Here is a 7,871-nt window from a genome sequence, read left to right as displayed (position 1 = left end):
AGAAAAATATGCACTTTTATAATGATATATGTTTATCTGCAAAATGATAATTCACAAACTATAAACCAGAAGGATAAATATTTTCAAATTTCGGACCGTCAAATTCTGTCAATTTTCGGACTAAGCACTCCCAAGAAAAAATCGTCTCTATAAATATGAAACTTGATTTTGAAGAAGAAATTAGTGCATTTTTTATGCTTTTTATATTTTTAATACTTTCAAGAATATAGTCTAATGTTTAGCTTTTTTTCAAGCTTCTTTATCTTTCTTTGTCTAATCCATGGCAAAAGCAGTGCGGCTAACTAAGTAGATAAGCAAAAAAGATGAATGAGAAAGCGTGTGAAAGGATTTTGATTTCATATAGTTTTAGAAGAAATCAACAATTCTCAGCTTTTTAATTTCATGGGGAAAAAATCAATCGCCCACGTTAAAGTTAGTTAAAGTTACAGTGAGGATGACTTTACAGCGATTAGTAAATCATTTTAAAGTTTGAAATTATTACATATATGTAAAATAAGCTTTGAAGAAACCCTAATGGAATTCTTTAATAATTTTTGTTCTTAATAATTAAAAAAATAACCCTTTTTTATCCTTTGACGAGGCCATGGCGAGCATAGTGCATTGTACGTAAGAGGAAGGCAGAAAACTAGGAAGAGAGAGAACGTGAAAATATTCTGCGTATTTGTATATAGTTTTAGAATTTGATCACACACGGTTTTGGTTCTGTGGGGGAAAAATATCCCCAGCACATCTTAACAATTAAAGTTACAACGAATCCGGAGTTCGGAAACAGAATAATTCAAAACTGCAATAAGCTAGGAGAAAAAAATTTGGCATACGGCTTAGATACCAATATTATAGATGCATTCAAATTTGGTCCAATTCAGGTTAGATATATTAATATCTGTTTTTGTGTATTTGAATATGACTAGTTCAAGAATGTACGAAATCAACTGAATAACTTATTATGTGATACTTATAACAAATTTTTGGATCAGTGCCAGATTTTGGACAACATAGATCAAAGCAATGGGCTGCAGCCATTCGAAAATGAATCTTTGATTCTTTTCACTCTCCGAAGAAATTAAATACAAAAATGCTTCATATTGTGAAGTATGAGAGTAAGTGAAGTGAAAAATAAAGTTGTTTCTGGAATAGTTTTTGTCATACAAATTTTCTCTCTCATTGAGAGATCTGAACTGTCTGAAAAGTGAACTGTCACATAAGAACTCTAGAAAATATCCGCCTAATAATAAAATATTTACAAATATGAATTACAGTTCCCATTTTAGAGCCAACATTTGATTTTTAAATCACACACACACACACAAAGAAGAAGAAAATGAAAATCAACTATTTCAATCGACTTTTGCCGCAAGTCACTTACCAATCTCCTAGATCTGAACGACCTTCAAAAAGACGAATGCTTCAAAGGGTACCTATAAAAGCCTGCTCCTTAACAATGCATAAGCAAACCTCTAAAGAAGGAATTTTCTAAAGAATCAAAGCCTGCCAATAAAGTTTCCGGCAGCTCTTTGACATGCGACTTTTTTCTTCTGACAATCGCGCCATCTGCCACAGTCAACTGGCCACTGAATTATCAGCACAGCACAATGAATCAGAAAGGGTTGTTGGTCAACCTCAGAAAAGGGGTAAAGGTAAAATTCACCCCACGTTTGAAAAGGACCAAATTAGTCCATCTATTTGTCCACACCTTGACCAGATTAGGATCTTGAGGTTGCAGAAGGGGTCTGGTAAGGAGGTCTCTTCAGTGATTGCCGCGGAATTTAACCCTTCCCTGTCAACTCGGCCGATTGTGGGTTTAGATACTTTTGTATGGGCTGTGTTCACAGCCACTCCCCTCCTATTGGCACTTTTAACATGGATTGCTGTGAGAAGAAAAGTATTTTGGCAACTGTCCGTACTTCTACGAATGCTTTTTGAGGTTTTGTTTTAGTCCTGCGAGCTTTCTGAGATCCTTGCACCATGGAATGTATCATTTAAAGTATTCTGAAGGCAAAAGGGAGTTAAAAAATAAAGTGGATGCATATGAGTAGATGGAAGGAAAAAATTTGTGAGCAAAACATTTATCTTTATTTTTATTGATAATTTATTGGTTAAGTAGTATCTCTATATTCAGTTTTAGAAACAATTTTAAAATTTACGAATTAAATTAAGTTCTATTAAGTGTTCGTTGCTTTGTTTAAAAACTCGTAAAGTAAAAAATCGCAATGAAAATGATTCTCTGTTGAAGAACAGAACATTCCACCTGTTCAGTCAGTGCATGACAATTCCATTAATGACGAAGCAAGAGTTGAAACTTTCATAGGTTTTATTTTCACACATATATGGACACGGACATTTCTAAGCTACCACACAAACACATCACAACCCAAAAGACGGGAGAGAGAGTATGTACATGTCGCCACGTCGGCGTCTCGAATACATCTGGTTAGGGGAACAGAATTTCCCCTTTTCTCCACCGGAGGGAATCAAAACTCTAACACCACCCAAGAATCAATTGTATTAGTGACAATCAGATTAAATCAATCAGATTCCTTAAATAAATTAAATTTTAAACTACCAGTCTTGTTTAATTTTTACAGAAAATTTTGTTAATTAAAAAAATCAACAACTATTCAAAATTCTCGTTGTGAGACTGATATTGTTTATTTATATAAAGCATAAGGAATTGAATTTCAAAAATCTCACTAATGTTTATTGACCCATTTTCAGAAATCATATATTATTTTAAGCAGAAATAATTCGATGGATATTGTTTTACTTTTTGGTTTCTTTTGGAATAAAAAGGCTAGTGCGAAAATGAAAATACTTTTCTGCTCACGATCAAGACATGAGAGTAAATGGAACTGCGTAGACAGACTGGAGGCTATGGAGTTTTATAAAAATGAACATGCAGTTGTGCATCTTGGAATAAGCAAATGGAATCGTAATTTTTATATAAAATTTTAGCGCATTTGATTTATCATATACTTTTAAAGAATGCTTACCTTTTAGTAAATTTCTTGAATTTACCAGGAATTCTGGGATAAAAAAAAAGACAAAATAAACAAAAAGAGAAACTATTGCAACGGCCTAAAGATTTAATTTCGAGATTTTGATAATTCTTCACGTTTTTAACCTCGCTCGGACCTTCCTCCTCCTCATCCCCCCCTCCCAAAAGAACCTTTAGAATGTTACATTTATTTATGCATTTGTACACTGCTTTAATACGATAACAAAAACATAACTAGCTAGAAAAATGGAATTTGCTTTGTTGCGTTTACACTAAAATTGTTTATTTGTGCCAAATTTTTGGATGACATCCTTCAACGAGAAAATCCGTTTGTTCATTGGTTACATCCAACCAAAAACAAATTAATTAAAAAGCAGAAAATCTTCTACCTTTACGTAAAGAACCAAAATAACATTATGTAATGGATCACAAAATTAAAAAATGAAACGAATTAAATTAGATTTTGGATTTTACATCCTAATCATAGATTTAAATCAAATTTTGAACTCAATCGCACGAATGGAAGAAGCATTGTTCCACAGTGTTTATTATACATTTTTAGCTATGCAATGAAGCTGAATATAAAAAGGTCCCACATAATGAAAATATGCTCGGAAGGTCGAGGAACGAGTTTTAGTGCTTTTTTTATAGATCTGTAGACATAATACTAATATTTTTATTCAATTTCATAAACCAGTTTTTTATATTCCTTTCCTTTTTTAATTATTTCTATTCCTTTACTTCTTTCTCGGAACAAATAAGAAATATTGAACTATTATACATTGGTGTTTTTGCTATCGGCAATGAAAAGAACAACATCAACAAAAAACTAAATGGATGAAATTTCAAAAAAATTAAAATTAAATCTACGATAGCAAAATTAAGTTATCATGCGAGAACATTATTATTTTTAAGTCATTATTTGTCTTAATTAAAATCATTAACCAGTTTAAACCGGTTTGAAACAATCGCGAGACTTCTCTATCTGTCTCTATCCCCCCCTCTCTCTATATATATAATGATAATTTTATTAAACTTTCATTTTCCATTTTTCTAGCTAGCAAACAAAGTTTGGGAGCTCGACTGATTTTGAGATGAAATAACAGCTACGATATCATAGTTCTACGTCAATCTTTTAAAAACACATCTGCTGTCAAAGAACCATACATAATAATAAAGCAATACTGGTAAAAGCAGGTGAACCTTTTAAAAACGCATCTGCTTTCGCAGAAGCCTACATAATAATAATGCAATATTGGTAAAAGCAGGTAAAAAAATATATGCGATTAAAAGATGATGATGAAAATTGTCATTTATGCTTTATTCATTGCCTAAGCAATTTCGAGCTTCAAAACCGCCTAACAAAAAAAAAAAAAAAAAATGTTCTCACATGATAATAATAATAGCAAAACAACAAAAATGCGAAACAACGTAGCATAAAAATGATTCAACATTAATTCACCTTTCATTATATAATTTTTAAAAACTTATTCTTAATCACGGCAAAGATAACTACATAAACATACAATTTTTTAAAAAATTAATATCATCTCTACTTGCTTATGAATAAACTTAGCTACTAAAATAATGAAAAGTGTTATAAAATATGCTTAAAAACATTTTTTTAATTGAAAAATTACATAGAGAGGAAACTGGTCTCTCTAAAATTCCAGTTTCTTAAAATTCAAGAAAACATAAGATGGTTTTTGTGCATTTTTTTTTTGTGCAATAACATATTTTAAATTTATAAAGATAATAAAGCTAAAATTTTGATTAATTTTTAATTAATTAAAAATGTTATTAAATTTTTGGAAACAATATTCATAGTCAGCACCTACTATTGAAGAAGTAACTTATTAACTTTCAAATGTAGGAATGCCCTCCCTGCACAGAGTTTTGCATAATTTTTAATTATGCATGTCTTGTCCTTCTAATCGAAATTTAAAGATAATATGCCTCCTATAAACAATATTATATTAAATCAGCAGGAGTGGTCTTTCTGAAACTTTATCGCATACTTATTAATAAATGTACTTGTGTATTAACCACTAGGCATTGGCAAACAACAGTTACTAAAGAATCTGTTCGAGTGCGATCTTTGATAATTAATTCTGGTATGCATTTAATACAGAAATATCAAAAAATAGAATGCATTTTGGGTTTTTGTTTTTCAACGGATTAAAACCAAAATTTGACATTAACTATAATCACAAGATCGCATAGCAAATGTCAATTAAGTCATATACCAAATGGCATTTAAGTCATTGTACTTTTCAGTTATTGTATTTACATGTCCGTGAAAGTAGAGACAGACAGACGGTCAGCCCCTTGAAAGATTTTTGTAACAAATTTGATCCATGTTACACTTTAAATGTTAATTTGTGTACAAAATTTTTATCTGTCTGGCTCTCTTTGTTTTGTTTTCACGTTGATTTATATTCAAACAGTCGGAAAGAATAAATTTCACCTGAATGAATTTTTTACAAAATTTGATAGTATCTACAAATTTGGAGTAGAGACTATATATCAATTTCACCCATCTTTCTAAGTGCGTTTTCAAATTATCGTGTTTACAGCCAGACAGACATAATTCTAAAAATGTGGTTTTCAAACTCAGGGAACCGTGGGGATTCGTTAAAATCTCGAGTTTGAATTTTTTGACAATTATTATATTTTATCTTTGCATACTTCATATACGAAGAAGTAATAAATACCATAGACGATAAATGATATCTTTAATTTGTAATCTGTTTGAATAGCGTTAGACAGAGAGAATTGCGTTATCTTTCAAATTTTCTCAAAGACCGATAAGAAACAGCTCTTCCCCTTTTCTTAAGCAATTTCACACCCCGAAAAATCTCAAGGTTAAAGCAGTTCTGTAAACACTGAAGCACGTTCCTGGAAATGCGAGGGTTTTAATCCCAAAGTTAAATACGGTCTTATCATTAAATCCTCTTAAATATTTCCTCCTCCCTGGTCGACCCAAGACATCCAAGATCTTCTTTTGAATAGGATTGACACATCGGCACATTTGAAGTCAAGTCTCGCATTCACTATACAGAACAAAAAGTGACAGAAAATGAAAGGTACCGGCAAAAATCTACCGTAACGCTACTGTCAATCTTCTGTAGAAAGTTAGGTACAAAAGCTAAAGGGTTTATCTGACCTTCCAATAGAGACAATGGAGGTGTGGCTTAGTAATAGATAACCACACTAGAAAGAAGCATTTACTAGAAACGGAAACCCGGAACGTGAGCAATAACTATATTTAAGAAATAAAATAGATTATATCGCTGAAATTTACATTTGAATAGAGAAACCTTTTACAATGTTACATTTGTGGATATAATCTTTATACAAAGCGAATACAACGCAGGTGTTATATCACTGAAATAACAAAAGTGACAGTTAATAGAGAGAGAGATAAGTAAAGTAGCATTACCTTTGCGTATTCGAAGTATACATAAGTAGAGTACTGTAGTTATTGGAATATTCTATCTCGGAATTTTTACAAATCTCCAAGATTTAGACCACCTTGAATTCGCGTATTCGAACTATGCTTTTCTGATTAGAAACAAGTGGACGAATGGGCGAACCACACAAATAAAACTTAGCATTTAGTCTTAACACAAAAATCGCAGAATTATATCGAATTTCAGAAATCCGTGAAGTAAAAATCTATTTATTTTCCCATCCATATGTTTTTGAACACTAAAACTCAAAAATTCTATAGACTTGATAAATAAAAATTAGAGTTTGGTTTTAGCACCAAAACTGTAGATGCATATCAGAATTCATACCAAATTCTTCCACTGTTTATAGATTTATATATTTGAGTATCTGTAAAAGCAATAACACAAAAATGCAACAAGCTATAATAATGAATTTCATTATATGATCACTTCATAAACTTGTAGATCAGTGAGCATATCTTTGATAAGCAAAAGAAGAAATTCTTTTTTTTTTCTTCTCCTTTCAATTTCTAAATAAAATGACATCAAGATTGTACAACTGAATTAAATTTTAAATACTATCAGTAAAAAAACATTGGCTTGAAAAAATAGAAATAGAAAAAATCTTCGATTCTCTTTACAATATTATGAAATTAGATATAACATACGTAATGGAATTTCTGTAGTATGTATTCTCTTTATATAAATAAATCAATTAAAATTTAATAAATAATATCTAAATGTACGAGAATCTGTTATATAAAAAATGACACGAGTTTGATCGCAAGGAAAATTTTAATTTTTTGCAATTTCGTTTATCTTGATACAAAACAGACAAGTACGATTATTAGTTTTCATTTCCATTAGGTTTAAAATTATATTATATTATATATATGCAACATTATTTGTTGTGAAGCAGGATGCAGTTTTGAAGACAGTGAAGAGACTTTTTATCTTTTTAAATTTTTATTAATCCATCGGGAAAGCATAATTATTTACAAGCAAAGACGGGGACACAGCGCGGCCAAAAGCGAAAGTGGGGAAGAAGGGCCGAAATAAATTATCCCTCGCCTTATATAACCTTAGATTTTGATAGGGATTTCTGACGCATGTCAATCACATGCAAGGGAAACACAGGGATCTTTTAAGAAAGAATGTGCTTACTGGACATTTTTTACCCCTTCACGCCGAGCGTGTGAAAGTATCGGCGTTTAGCTGATTAAGCAAATTTTATGAAGCTTCTCTTGAATTAATTAAGAAGAGAAAGTGGAATTGGATCACGAAATAAGAGAGCATTTTTAGAATGAAGCCACTATGGGCTAAATTAAGATAAAATCTTGAAAATTAATTAAATTGAAATTAAGTGTTTAAAATATCATTACATATTTTATATATATATATAT

This window comes from Argiope bruennichi, chromosome 7 (assembly GCF_947563725.1).
Source record: "Argiope bruennichi chromosome 7, qqArgBrue1.1, whole genome shotgun sequence".
In the NCBI taxonomy this organism is placed as follows: Eukaryota; Metazoa; Arthropoda; class Arachnida; order Araneae; family Araneidae; genus Argiope; species Argiope bruennichi.
Note: the sequence above shows the minus strand (reverse complement) of the source record.